Source organism: Salmo salar, chromosome ssa20 (assembly GCF_905237065.1).
Source record: "Salmo salar chromosome ssa20, Ssal_v3.1, whole genome shotgun sequence".
Classification (NCBI taxonomy): Eukaryota; Metazoa; Chordata; class Actinopteri; order Salmoniformes; family Salmonidae; genus Salmo; species Salmo salar.
The window spans coordinates 45,285,736-45,300,834 of record NC_059461.1 but is presented as its reverse complement, the minus strand read 5'-3'; positions in this window follow the sequence as shown (position 1 = coordinate 45,300,834).

The following is a 15,099-nucleotide window of genomic DNA, read 5'->3' as shown; positions in this document are numbered from 1 at the left end:
ATGCGTCTCACTAATACAGCTGCTATGACAATTTAATGTTGATTATTAGAAAATAACATGCAAAAGGTGATAGTCTCCAATGTTCCAGAATGTCTACCAGAGAACTAGAATCACTGTGTTCTATGAATGTGACAAGGACTTGTCCTTAAAGGGGTTGTTATGCTCTTTAACAGAAATTTGGGTTAGGTTCCATTACAGAAGTGTTATTACCTCCTTTGTCCCTCAGTGTAGTTACCCTGTCTGGACTCATTTTTTTTAACCTTTATTTAACTAGAACAAATTCTTATTTTCAATGACGGCCTAGGAACAGTGTCAGCTCGGGGATTCGATCTTGCAACCTTTCGGTTACTAGTTAAACACTCTAACCACTTGGCCGACTGCTGCCCCATACATAATGAGTTTGAGTAGACAACCCTTTCTCCCATTGTTCATGTCTCCTGGTCAACTCTGTCCAGCAAAAGCATGCGGCGGAGTCGATATCCACGCTAATAAACCCAGGGTCGTTACACTACGTTCACTCCGGGGCCTGAAAAACAACATAAATGGAAAAGTCATCATACAAGTGTAAGTAAAAACGAATGCAAATAAGTTAGAAATTGTGCTACTGATGCACACGACGGCACAAACACGTCTCGTAAAAAGTACATGTTTTTGTTTGGTTATCTTTTGGAAATTGTAGAAATAAAACATGTTCCTTCAAAAGTTAGTTAGCTAATGAATATGCTAGCTATCATACAGTAGGCGTATATTAATAATGATATTTAATATAAGTAGACATGCAATCATAATTGACTGTTGGGCATATACAGCACCCACAAACTCCTCTTTTCAGTTCGCTGTAGCTGGCGACTGGAACGAGCTGCAACAAACACTCAAACTGGACAGTATTATCTCAGTCTCTTCATTCAAAGACTCTTACTTTTACTGACAGTTGTGGCTGCTTCGTATGATGTATAGTTGTCGCTACCTTCTTGACCTTTGTGCTGTTGACTTTGGCCAATACGGTTTGTACCATGTGTTGCTACCATGTTGCTGTCATGCTGTGTTATGTTGTCTTAGTTCTCTCTTTATGAAGTGTTGTCTCTCTTGTGATTTGTGTTTTGTCCTATATTTATATTGTATTCATTTTTTTAATCCCAGCCCCCGTCCCCGTCCCCGCAGGAGGCCTTTTGGTAGGCCGTCATTGAGTCCTAAATAAGAATGTATGTAATTTAAGAACTGACTTGCCTAGTTAAATAAAATAAAAAGTTACCGTTGGCTGAAACAATCATCGCGGGATGAATGAGTGATACATTTCCGGCCAAGGGAGGTCCATTTAAAAATCATTCCTGCCTCCCTCGCCCATTGTCCTGCAAGTGCATACTCGTCATGACACGTCATCAGAAGTGTCCACTTAATTTGAGGGCTGAGGGGACATGGTGTGTCTTTTAAGTGTTTGGACCGCCTTGTCATCATCCGCCTAAGCCATCAGAAGTGTCCACTTAAATTGAGGGCTGAGGGGATAGGGTGTCTTTTAAGTGTTTGGACCGTGTTGTCATCATCCGCCTAAACCAGGGCCACTACAAAAATGTGTTTTTCTCCATAGGACTCGATTTAAGTCCGGTGGTATTCTCGAACAGTTGATGAAACGTGGATTCAGGAGCTGAGACTGCCGAGTGAGTTTCTTATAAGCTAACGAACTTTACTACAGTAACTAGCTAGTATCCAAGGGGTGACGTTACTGGCAATACGTGAATCATGACTATTTTCGCTGTGTGCAGTATAAATTCCCCGGCTAAATCTACTTCAGTGTTTTCTATCAACGTTGCAGAAATTTTGACTAGCTAACGTCAATTTAAAACGAGTCTCAAAAAAATGTAAGTGGGTGGGAACCGCTAGCTAACTAGTGCTTGCCGAACATGTTTTTGTTGCATGCAACAGCCCACAGGCAATGGTAATTGAATGGTCCCATTTCTGGTCTAAATTAGTTAGGTAGCTACGTTTACACGCATGAGTAAACTGATTAGGTCAGTTTACAAGTAAGATGGCACGCTAGCATAATTGAATGTGCTTTACTAACCTTAGCTAGCTAATGTTAGCAACAAAAAAACTGTTGGCTTGATTGTTGCTGGATAACTAATTAGCTAGCTACCAGCTAGGCGTTTTCTAACCCGCCACAGCCGTTGTCATAGTAACTACTAGATAGCACTACTAGCCTATGAACATACAGAGAAGGAACGGCCCGGAAGTAAAGCTACACTGAGAGCCACATTTGAAATGCAATACATAGAATATATGGAGTAGGGTGGGAAAAAATCGCATTAAAACACGATTTAAATGTACCTTCGGAAGAGTTGTAACGACCATTCATGTACTACATTAATTATATACATCAGACGGTATTGGGGAGCTAGTTCATAGTTCTTTTTCACGGGTATATTATTTTCCCATTTCAATCTTATAGCAACCCTAACCTTGGCATGACTGTTATAGGAAGAGCAGACCATCCGATATGCCCTTAAATATTTTGATATGAAACCTGGAATTAAAGTGGAATAGGACCAGAGCTTCTATAGTGAAAGAAATCTGCAGTTTTGCGAGCGACGTTAGGTTAACATTGTATTGTTGTTTCTTCAGAGGGCACTGGTGATAAACATCACTTCACCGAGACATCCACGAGTTCTTCAAGTCGATGATCTGAGTGACGGGGGTTGGCAACTAGGCTTGGCCTTCAAACAATTTGTTCCTGAGCTTGTAGCTAGTCGGCTGGCCAGATCATAATTAGCCTATAAATAGCTTACTAGCTGCCCAATTCAATGCCCTACACATTTAACACCTAGTTATTTTTTTAATTTAACTGTTATTTAACTAGGCAAGTGGGCTAATCAGTTAAATGACAATAACATAATAATTTGGTAAAATCACCAATCTGTTAATAGGTCTACCTATTCTATTGAAATATATTAATATTGCTGTATTTCTCCAATGCAACAAAACATTCACTTTTGGCAAAGAATTCATTCTGAGAATCTATGCATGCTACTTTTAGAAGTAGATTTTTCACCCCAGACATGAGGCTGAGTCCAACCCAGAAAGGAGGTAGGTCTATTTTAGGAAATGGCTGTACCGACAACTATATGGATAACATAATTGCGTCTGTCAAACAGGTAAGCCTATCTCTAATTGCTTAATGCTCCAACAAAGCCCTCTTAGTAAATTTGCTGACTAAACTTTCAGCACCGGGCGCTGTCCTTACTGATTTTAGAAATGGCGATCCACCCGTGTGTGATGGCTGCATCTCAATTAATCTTTTATCCAATTATATTTCCTTTTATTTTTATCATGGACATATTCCCACATATTGTATTTAAGATTTCATATGTGTGTTTTTCCATTTTTATCAAGCTGTTGGTGCTTGCTTTTATTTATGACAAATCATTTGACTGCTGTAGGTTGAGGTTCTTGTTTCCTGATGTTATTCCTTCACAATTTCCTAGCGAATAGAGAAGCCCATATACCCATCGCATTATGTTAATTAAGTCCCCATGTGTGTGTTAACTTAAATGTTTGGTTCTGGATTGGAAGGTGTGAAACTTATCAACGAGAGAAAGAAGCCAATCAATCTTATCATGTATGTTCTCTTCAGTTTATGAGCTGTCACTCTTCATGCCATGAAGGAGAAAATAAATTAGCATTTAACTTTGATTCATTGATTTGAATTAAACTATATCAATGCTTTTGAATCACGACGGTCGTATGATGGAAAACTGAAAACAATTTCGATTCAGATTGACGTTTTTCCTACAAGAGGAAATCCTAGCAATTCTCACGCATCACATAGGCCTAAACAAAACATGTATAAAGCGCAGCAAGCTAACCATATGAACAGTCAGGCGGATGCCTTTCCCACCCTACCATCTCATCCCACGCCTGCCCATATGGGGAGTTGTTCATAATAGTGATAGCCCCTGGGATGAAACTCCTCCCAAAGCGTGGAGTGTGCGCCATTTTATTGTCTGATTTCTCTGACCTGATGGGAGATCAAAGAAGTGGTGGAGTCGGTAGTCTGGGCTGGAGCGCATGTGGTGAGCTTTGCACTGTATAGTGGGTTCGTTCAGTAGGTGAGGGGGATCCAATCAGTTTAGATGCCGTGGGAAAAAAAATTGCAAGCATTCAGAATATACACTACTAAACTTGAAAGAACTTGTGGTTCTCATGGTCAAGCGAAATTATACATTGTATCACTTGTGCGCTTTGAAGAGGAATCAACAATATGTACAACATTGCTCCCAAACGGCACAGATGTGAGATTTTTTCTCGCTATATTAAATTGTAATTCCAAGTTGCACATCAAAATATATATGGCATGTCTGCTCTGACATTCCTCTCCTTCACACCAGGGCTGCCAATAATACAGGGTTGCTATAAGACATAAATGGGAAAATAATGGACCCATAAACTATTAAATAGCTCCCAAACTACCATGAGATGTGTGTATATATACATATTGAATGGTGCCCACGGCCCTTCTGAAAATACATTTAAATCATGTTTATTTATTTTCTCAACCCTCCATGTATTCGATTTATTCAATTTCAAATTTGCCTCCCAGTGCGGCTTTACTTTCGGGCTATTATGATGCATCTGGCAACTTCTTCTCTGTTCCTAGCTGCGACGGTGCCAGAATGTAATTACAAGCATGAGGGGCAGCTGGCTGCTAGATGCTTTACTACTGAACAGATTATGGTACAGAGGTATTGTTTTAGTGTGTGCTAAAACAATATTGGCTTATTGACTTGTTTTTCCATGTTTTTGGAATTCCATTATTATAATTGTCTGCCACTCACTACTTTTCTAGATCTGATTGCAGTAAGATGTCATCATCAAGCAGTAAGTACTATACCATGTATAGATGGTTTATTTTATACACGTTGTTGGTGTCTCTTCTGATATGGAAAATATTCAAACTAACTGTCTTGTTCTGTAATGTCAGTGGAAGGGTTTTTCTTCAGTTTCATTGTGATCCTCCCTAACCCTGTTGCTCTGGCGGTGTTGTCAGGTAAGCTACTGGCCAGTCGGGTCCAGGAGCCCCTGATGATGAACATGCACCCGCTGGCCAACCCTGGGGACTCGCTCCTGCTGCAGCCACCCTGGACCGCCTCCTCCGCTGAGTGTGCCCCAGCCTGTGCCTCTTCCACGTCTCTGAACGGGCCTGCTCCCTCCGCGACTACGCCTGTGCCCGGAGGCCGGGTACCCCTCTCTGGCTGTGACGGACAGGAGCGCATCCTCCGGGTGCCTGACTTCCTGCAGTACCACCACACAGAGAGCTGCGGCAGGAGGACCGGGGGCGTCCACATCACCTCCTCCACCTCCCCGGCCAACGCCCTGCTCCGGCCCAACCGAGGCTTCTACAGCCTGGGTACGGGGATGCCCGTGTGAGGGGGGGTGCCCAGTGCACTGCGGCGGGGAGATGCTGCAGGTGACGCTCTACAGCGGCTGCGATAACTTTGACGACACGGTGCAGCTATACGAGGCGGTGCTGCAGAGGAGCAGAAGTCGGGGTTCTGTTGGTTTACACTCTACATGGAGCCGGGCGGTGTCTGCAGCTGGCTCTCAAACAGCTCTCCCCAGGGGTCAAGGTGGAGGCCTGCAACTCAGCAGTGCTGCATTTCAGGGTGGAGGAGATGGGTCAGCTCCTGCTGCCCAATCTGTGCACGCACATCAGTGACACGCACTGGCACACAGAAGACCTGGACGGCAACAAGATACTCTTCCATGACACTATTTGCTATATTTCACTACTGTACTTTTATTCAGACTCCTATGTGGCTCTGTGGTCAAAGATGGTCATATATAGATGAAATAAGCTACTGTGTATTTTATCATTTGCCTTTTGTCTTACCTTCCATTTCTGTCCCTACATTTAAATGATGCTTCTCGAGATTGAAACATTTTTTAGATTTGGGGTAAATGTTTAGCTGCTATGTGAAAACATGTTTCTGCCTCCTGAGGAGCTATTGGAAGCAATCCTCAATTGCTGTGAAAACACCAGAGGTGGCTGGTGGAAGGAGCCATTTTATTTATTTCACCTTTATTTAACCAGGTAGGCCAGTTGAGATCAAGTTCTCATTCACAACTGCGACCTGTGAGGACGGGCTCATTGTAATGGCTGGAATGGAATCAATGGGATGTACCAAACGCATCCAACGAATGGAAACAATGTGTTTGACTATGTTCCATTTATTCTGTTCCAGCCATTACAATGAGCCTGTCCACCTACGGCTCCTCCCACCAGCCTCCTCTGGAAAACACATAGAGCTGGATGAAGTTACTCTATGATTATCTTTTAGCTACTGTTCTGCATTCAGGCTAATTGTCTTGTAAAACCATCAGGATCAAGAGTAGTAGCAGGGAAATGTAAATGCAGTTTGTGTCTGCAGCACAGAGATACAGTGAGCTCCGAAAGTATCGGGACAGTGACACCTTTTTTGTTTTGGCTCTGTACTCCAGCACTTGGCATTTGAAATGATACAATGACCATGGGGTTAAAGTGCAAACTGTCAGCTATAGTTTGAGAATATTTTCATCCGTATCAGGTGAACCGTTTAGAAATTACAGCACTTTTTGTACATAGCCCCCCATTTTAGGAGACCAAAGGTATTGGGACAAATTCACTTACAGTACCAGTCATAAGTTTAGACACACCTACTCATTCAATGTTTTTTCTTTATTTTTTTACTATTTTCTACATTGTAGAATAATTGTGAAGACATCAAAATGAAGTAACTCATGGAATCATGTAGTAACCAAAAAGTGTTAAACAAATCTAAATGTATTTGAGATTCTTCAAAGTAGCCACCCTTTGTCTTGATGACAGCTTTGCACACTCTTGGCATTCTCTCAACCAGCTCCATGAGGTAGTCACCTGGAATGCATTTCAATTAACAGGTGTGAAATTTCTTTCCTTAATGCGTTTGAGCCAATCAGTTGTGTTGTAACAAGGTAGGGGTGGTATACAAAAGATGGCCCTTTTTGGTAAAATACTAAGTCCATATTATGGCAAGAACAGCTCAAATAAGCAAAGAGAAATGACAGTCCATTACTTTAAGACATGAAGGTCAGATAATCTGGAAAATTTCAAGAACTTTGAAAGTTTCTTCAAGTGCAGTCGCAAAAACCATCAAGCACTACGATGAAACTGGCTCTCATGAGGACCGCCACAGGAAAGGAAGACCCAGAGTTACGTCTGCTGCAGAGGATAAGTTCATTACAGTTACCTGCCTTAGAAATTGCAGCCCAAACAAATGCTTCAGAGTTCAAGTAACGGGCACATCTCAACATCAACTGTCCAGAGGAGACTGTGTGAATCAGGTCTTCATGGTCGAATTGCTGCAAAGAAACCACTACTAAAGGACTCTAATAAGAAGAGACTCGCTTGGGCCAAGAAACAATGGACATCAGACCGGTGGAAATCTGTCCTTTGGTCTGATTAGTCCAAATTTGAGATTTTTGGTTCCAACCGCCGTGTCTTTGTGAGACGCAGAGTAGGTGAACGGATGATCTCCGCATGTGTGGTTCCCACCGTGAAGCATGGAGGAAGAGGTGTGGTGATGTGTGGGTGCTTTGCTGGTGACACGGTCAGTGACTTCTTTAGAATTCAAGGCACACTTAACCAGCACGGCTACCACAGCATTCTGGCGTGATATGCCATCTCATCTGGTTTGCGCTTAATGGGACTATCATTTGTTTTTCAACAAATGTGTAAGGGCAATTTGACCAAGAAGGAGAGTGATGGAGTGCTGCATCAGATGACCTGGCCTCCACAAGTGAGAAAGTTAGACCTGAGGTTGACCATGCGGTAGGATTCAAGTGAGGAGTCAACACAGCAGTTCTTCACTTTTGTTGCCCGTAGTGATGCTTTTATTAGCAAACGTGAAGATAATAAGCATGGCGAAAAACGTAACAATTTATTTACAAAAGAAAGTAACAAACAGGAACATAAACTGACGATAAACCAAATTAAAAAGTTGCGATCAAACAACCCAACACCTGTCCCTTCCCTGACCTAGACATACATGACAAGTCTTAAATACCCTACCTGGGAAACCTCAAGGACCATACTATTTATTAACCAATCATCAATTAGCAGATTCAAATACAGGCATGAATCATAAACTGATTTGGGCAATAATCAAAACAAACCGCAAATGCATCCAACAGGTTTGTAGTCACAAGCTTGATGTAGTAATTGCATGCCAGGAATATGGGACCAAATACAAAACATTTGACTACCTTTTTTAATACACAGAAGTGAATTTGTCCCAATACTTTTGGTTCCCTAAAATGTGGGGACGATGTACAAAAACTGCTATAATTTCTAAACGGTTCACCCGATAAGGATGAAATGACCTAAAATTAAAGCTGACAGTGTGCACTTTAACATCATAGTTATTGTGTCATTTCAAAACAACCCAAAATGTCACTGTCCCAATACTTTTGTAGCTCACTGTATATCACTGCACTGGTTTCCCCTACTCAGCTATAAATTCCCACACAGAGCGATGGCATCCAGGCATCCACAGGTTTTATACAGTATCAAACACTCATTTACCTTTCCTTCACGACATGTTGGCCAATAAAAGGAAAACACTCCAAGCCAAGGCTGTGTTCAGGAAGGCCAAGCAACAAATGGTTAACATTGAAACATACTTTCCCCATTGCACCACTGTATAAATGCATAGTAACTTTGAGAGGCATGAATCGTCCCAATGGGCTGGATATAAGCTAAGATTTTGGTCGTCAATCTTAAAGCTGCAATATGTAACTTTTTGGGCGACCTGACCAAATTCACATAAAAATGTGAGTTATAGATATTTCATTCGCATTGAAAACAAGTCTAAGAAGCGGTAGGTCTGTTCTATGTGCGCAACTTCTATGCTTCCCGTGCTTAGCCTTCCCTGTGGCTCAGTTGGTAGAGCATGGTGTGTGCAACGCCAGGGTTGTGGGTTTGATTCCCACGGGGGGCCAGTACAAAAAAAAATCAAAAATGCATGAAATGTATGTATTCACTACTGTAAGTCGCTCTGGATAAGAGCGTCTGCTAAATGACTTAAATGTAAATTTAAGTTACATTATTGCCTCTTTCGGTTTTGTACACCAGCTGAAAACACAATATTTTTCGTTATGGAAAATATATTTCACAGCGGTATAGATGGTACAATGACTCTCTACACTATACTGGCTTGTTTTGTCACAGAAATTGAAATTAGGCGAACTATTAGAATTTTAGCACCCAGGAAATGGCGGAGCCATTTCTGCATAGTGCATCTTTAATTGGAACTTAGGTTTGTTGTTTTTCCTGTCTCTGTAGTCTCCCTCCATGATTGTTGGAACAGTCCATTATTTTCACCTCAAGTCTCCCAGAGAAAGTTAAGACTATTAGGTCTCTGTCCCCCAGGTGAAAGCCCCAGAGCAGCCTCAGCGACCTGTGCCTTCCCTCTGACCTGCCCCAGCGTCTCACCCAGAGGGCTACTGAGGAGCGTTGTCTGCACTGCCCCCTGCACTGCCCCCACTGTAGTCCTGCAGCCAGATGACCTCAGTGACCCAGCCGGGGAACTGGCTGCGCACCGACCCAGGCCTGGCTTACCTGGGGGTCTGCGGTGTGGCATGGGCTTAGACAGCTGCTGCAGCACCCCTCCAGGCAGCTCCTGCTACTCGTCCCAGTGCAGCAGCCCTGCCACGCTATCCGTCAACCACCCCCACGACTCCTTCCCTCTCTCATGCTCCACCTCCCTAGCGTGGCCCTCCCTGTCAACCTCCCACCTGCTGCTGGAGGAGGAAGAGCCGGTGGGAGGTGGAGCATGAGAGAGGCTACAGTACAGACCCAATACACGAGTTCTTCATCTGATTCCTTTCTGCAGTTGTAGGACATTTTGTCACTATCTAACATAATGTAACTTAGAGAGAGAGACTTCCTGGTGCTCAGACCTTCATGACAGTCTGGGTCTGTGTCCAAAATGTCACACTTCCCTATGTTGTGCTGGTGGGCTCTAGTCAAAAGTAGTGCACAATATAGGGAATAGGGTGCCCTTTTGGATGCAAACTAGCTAGGCTAGGGGTAAAGCCTATAGTAAATGAAACAATGTTACGCCCAGGGATTTCAGATACACAATTATTGTATAACTAACTAGGCATCTATGCATTTTATTACCAGTGGAAGTAGAAATGCATACGAATGTGCCGCTAGTGGGTAGATACATGTGTCTGGTTGGTTAGTTCATGTGGTTGTCTGTGCTCTGTGAAAGCTGTGTGGTATCAGTGGTAGCATATCACTGAGTGACCTAAGTCCTTGCCCAAAAGAAAGCACTGTCTATCAAGTTAGTGTTGTACAGTCATTAGCCTATTTTTCTAGGATTAACACATTGTATTTCTACAGCATCTTTTAATGCTATACGAAACCATAGGTTGTGTTGAGTAGACCTTGCCAAACCACTGTGTTGAAAGGACATATTTTGATAAGACAAATACTACGGGAGCTGATAATTAATTTATTTTCTGGAAAGTTCTTCGTAAAGTCGTTAGTTTCAGGGACTGTGGTTAGGCTACGTATTTGGTAATCTGTGTGTTCAGAGATGGCTTGAAGACTAGAATGCAACAAAGGACTAGAGGGCTAAGAGACTCCTTGTCTGAGATGCTACTCGGTTAATAATGTATAAAGTGTGTGCTGACATTACCATGGAAGGCTGTTACATTACATTACAAGGCTGTCTATAACCTAGGACAACACAATATTTACCAAACTGATCGTCTAGAGTCCGGTTTCTTAGATTCGCCTAAACCTGGACTAAAAGTGGATAATCTCCATTGAGAGTGCCTTTTAGTCCAGGACTAAGTGTAATCTGTGTCTGGGAAACTGTCCCTTAATTTAAACAGGTGAGTTGTGAAATAGGACAGTTTAATCATTTTTCTAAAAAGTTTTATGAACCAGGAATATTCATCACTAAAGTAATTCATTATATTTTGTAAATGAAATTTGACTTCTGACTAATTTGGGAATAATACTTGTCATTTGTTTCAAATTGTTCTTAAGACATATGTTACTGATTTTATAAACTGGGTGGTTCATGCCCTGAATGCTGATTGGCTGAAAGCCGTGGTATATCAGACCATATACCATGGGTATGACAAAACATTCATTTTTTCCCTGCTCTAATTACATTTACATTACATTTACTTTTAAGTCATTTAGCAGACGCTCTTATCCAGAGCGACTTACAAAATGGTGCATTCACCTTATGATATCCAGTGGAACAACCACTTTACAATAGTGCATCTAAATCTTTTAAGGGGGGGGTTAGAAGGATTACTTTATCCTATCCTAGGTATTCCTTAAAGAGGTGGGGTTTCAGGTGTCTCCGGAAGGTGGTGATTGACTCCGCTGTCCTGGCGTCGTGAGGGAGCTTGTTCCACCATTGGGGTGCCAGAGCAGCGAACAGTTTTGACTGGGCTGAGCGGGAACTGTGCTTCCTCAGAGGTAGGGGGGCCAGCAGGCCAGTGGTGGATGAACGCAGTGCCCTTGTTTGGGTGTAGGGCCTGATCAGAGCCTGAAGGTATGGAAGTGCCGTTCCCTTCACAGCTCCGTAGGCAATCACCATGGTCTTGTAGCGGATGCGAGCTTCAACTGGAAGCCAGTGGAGAGAGCGGAGGAGCGGGGTGACGTGAGAGAACTTGGGAAGGTTGAACACCAGACGGGCTGCGGCGTTCTGGATGAGTTGTAGGGGTTTAATGGCACAGGCAGGGAGCCCAGCCAACAGCGAGTTGCAGTAATCCAGACGGGAGATGACAAGTGCCTGGATTAGGACCTGCGCCGCTTCCTGTGTGAGGCAGGGTCGTACTCTGCGAATGTTGTAGAGCATGAACCTACAGGATCGGGTCACCGCCTTGATGTTAGTGGAGAACGACAGGGTGTTGTCCAGGATCACGCCAAGGTTCTTAGCACTCTGGGAGGAGGACACAAGGGAGTTGTCAACCGTGATGGCGAGATCATGGAACGGGCAGTCCTTCCCCGGGAGGAAGAGCAGCTCCGTCTTGCCGAGGTTCAGCTTGAGCTGGTGATCCGTCATCCACACTGATATGTCTGACAGATATGCAGAGATGCGATTCACCGCCTGGTTATCAGAAGGGGGAAAGGAGAAGATTAATTGTGTGTCGCCTGCATAGCAATGATAGGAGAGACCATGTGAGGATATGACAGAGCCAAGTGACTTGGTGTATAGCGAGAATAGGAGAGGGCCTAGAACAGAGCCCTGGGGGACACCAGTGGTGAGAGCGCATGGTGCGGAGACAGATTCTCGCCACGCCACCTGGTAGGAGCGACCTGTCAGGTAGGACGCAATCCAAGCGTGGGCCGCGCCGGAGATGCCCAACTCGGCGAGGGTGGAGAGGAGGATCTGATGGTTCACAGTATCAAAGGCAGCAGATAGGTCTAGAAGGATGAGAGCAGAGGAGAGAGAGTTAGCTTTAGCAGTGCGGAGAGCCTCCGTGACACAGAGAAGAGCAGTCTCAGTTGAATGCCCAGTCTTGAAACCTGACTGATTAGGATCAAGAAGGTCATTCTGAGAGAGATAGCAGGAGAGCTGGCCAAGGACGGCACGTTCAAGAGTTTTGGAGAGAAAAGAAAGAAGGGATACTGGTCTGTAGTTGTTGACATCGGAGGGATCGAGTGTAGGTTTTTTCAGAAGGGGTGCAACTCTCGCTCTCTTGAAGACGGAAGGGACGTAGCCAGCGGTCAAGGATGAGTTGATGAGCGAGGTGAGGAAGGGGAGAAGGTCTCCGGAAATGGTCTGGAGAAGAGAGGAGGGGATAGGGTCAAGTGGGCAGGTTGTTGGGCGGCCGGCCGTCACAAGACGCGAGATTTCATCTGGAGAGAGAGGGGAGAAAGAGGTCAAAGCACAGGGTAGGGCAGTGTGAGCAGGACCAGCGGTGTCGTTTGACTTAGCAAACGAGGATCGGATATCGTCAACCTTCTTTTCAAAATGGTTGACGAAGTCATCCGCAGAGAGGGAGGAGGGGGGGGGGGGGAGGAGGATTCAGGAGGGAGGAGAAGGTAGCAAAGAGCTTCCTAGGGTTAGAGGCAGATGCTTGGAATTTAGAGTGGTAGAAAGTGGCTTTAGCAGCAGAGACAGAAGAGGAGAATGTAGAGAGGAGTGAGTGAAAGGATGCCAGGTCCGCAGGGGAGGCGAGTTTTCCTCCATTTCTGCTCGGCTGCCCGGAGCCTTGTTCTGTGAGCTCGTAGTGAGTCGTCGAGCCACGGAGCAGGAGGGGAGGACCGAGCCGGCCTGGAGGATAGGGGACAGAGAAAATCAAAGGATGCAGAAAGGGAGGAGAGGAGGGTTGAGGAGGCAGAATCAGGAGATAGGTTGGAGAAGGTTTGAGCAGAGGGAAGAGATGATAGGATGGAAGAGGAGAGAGTAGCGGGAGAGAGAGAGCGAAGGTTGGGACGGCGCAATACCATCCGAGTAGGGGCAGAGTGAGAAGTGTTGGATGAGAGCAAGAGGGAAAAGGATACAAGGTAGTGGTCGGAGATTTGGAGGGGAGTTGCAATGAGATTAGTGGAAGAACAGCATCTAGTAAAGATGAGGTCAAGCGTATTGCCTGCCTTGTGAGTAGGGGGGGAAGGTGAGAGGGTGAGGTCAAAAGAGGAGAGGAGTGGAAAGAAGGAGGCATAGAGGAATGAGTCAAAGGTAGATGTGGGGAGGTTAAAGTCACCCAGAACTGTGAGAGTTGAGCCATCCTCAGGAAAGGAACTTATCAAGGCGTCAAGCTCATTGATGAACTCTCCAAGGGAACCTGGAGGGCGATAAATGATAAGGATGTTAAGCTTGAAAGGGCTGGTAACTGTGACAGCATGGAATTCAAATGAGGAGATAGACAGATGGGTCAGGGGAGAAAGAGAGAATGTCCACTTGGGAGAGATGAGGATTCCAGTGCCACCACCCCGCTGGCTCGATGCTCTAGGGGTATGCGAGAACACGTGGGCAGACGAAGAGAGAGCAGTAGGAGTAGCAGTGTTATCTGTGGTAATCCATGTTTCCGTCAGCGCCAGGAAGTCTAGGGACTGGAGGGTAGCATAGGCTGAGATGAACTCAGCCTTGTTGGCTGCAGACCGGCAGTTCCAGAGGCTGCCGGAGACCTGGAACTCCACGTGGGTCGTGCGCGCTGGGACCACCAGGTTAGAGTGGCAGCGGCCACGCGGTGTGAAGCGTTTGTATGGCCTGTACAGAGAGGAGAGAACAGGGATAGACAGACACATAGTTGGCAAGCTACAGAAGTGTTGTTTCTTGTATTATTGTCTCCTGTGTCTTTAGAGAACTGTTTCCCTTTGATATCCTTTTTCTTCTGTCCTGATTTTCTCTTTCTTTTCTTCTGTTAACTAGATATTCTTTGTTGTTCTTCGTTAGCTAGCTAGCTTCTTCCAAAAAGTTGGAAGAATTGTTGGTAACCAGTTCATAATAGCAATAAGGCACCTCGGGGGTTTGTGATATATGGCCAATATACCACGGCTAAGGGCTGTATCCAGGCACTCCGCGTTGCATCCTGCTTAAGAACAGCCCTTAGCCGTGGTATATTGGCCATATACCACACCCCCTCGGGTTTTATTGCTTTAATATAACTCCAATAACTCTGTACTGCTGCATTGGGTACCATCTATTGAGCCCTGTTTATACCTGGTGCTAACATCTGTGCGGATCTTGTCCACATTCTCATTGTGCCCACATTTTTAGACAGGTGTAGACTTAAAAGAACTGATCCTGACGAAGTGATTGGATGAAAGGTCACTAATGAGAATATTAAACTGGTCCAGGTGGGCGGAGTTTGCACTGGGTGAAAAGTGATTGCATTTGTTTTGAAACTGGGCAGTCATGATGAGCTGGGTTCCCCATTCAAATCCGATGGTGAAGTTGGCTCAAAAACAAGTGACGCAGGTCTATCAAGAACGTGGAGTAATGATTTAGGGCTGGATTCAATCTGCATTGCAGAAGTATCGCGGCATTTCCACGTTATAGCTCAACTAAAATTTAAAGGTGATATTCCTGCGTTTGCGGAGACGGCATATGTCGG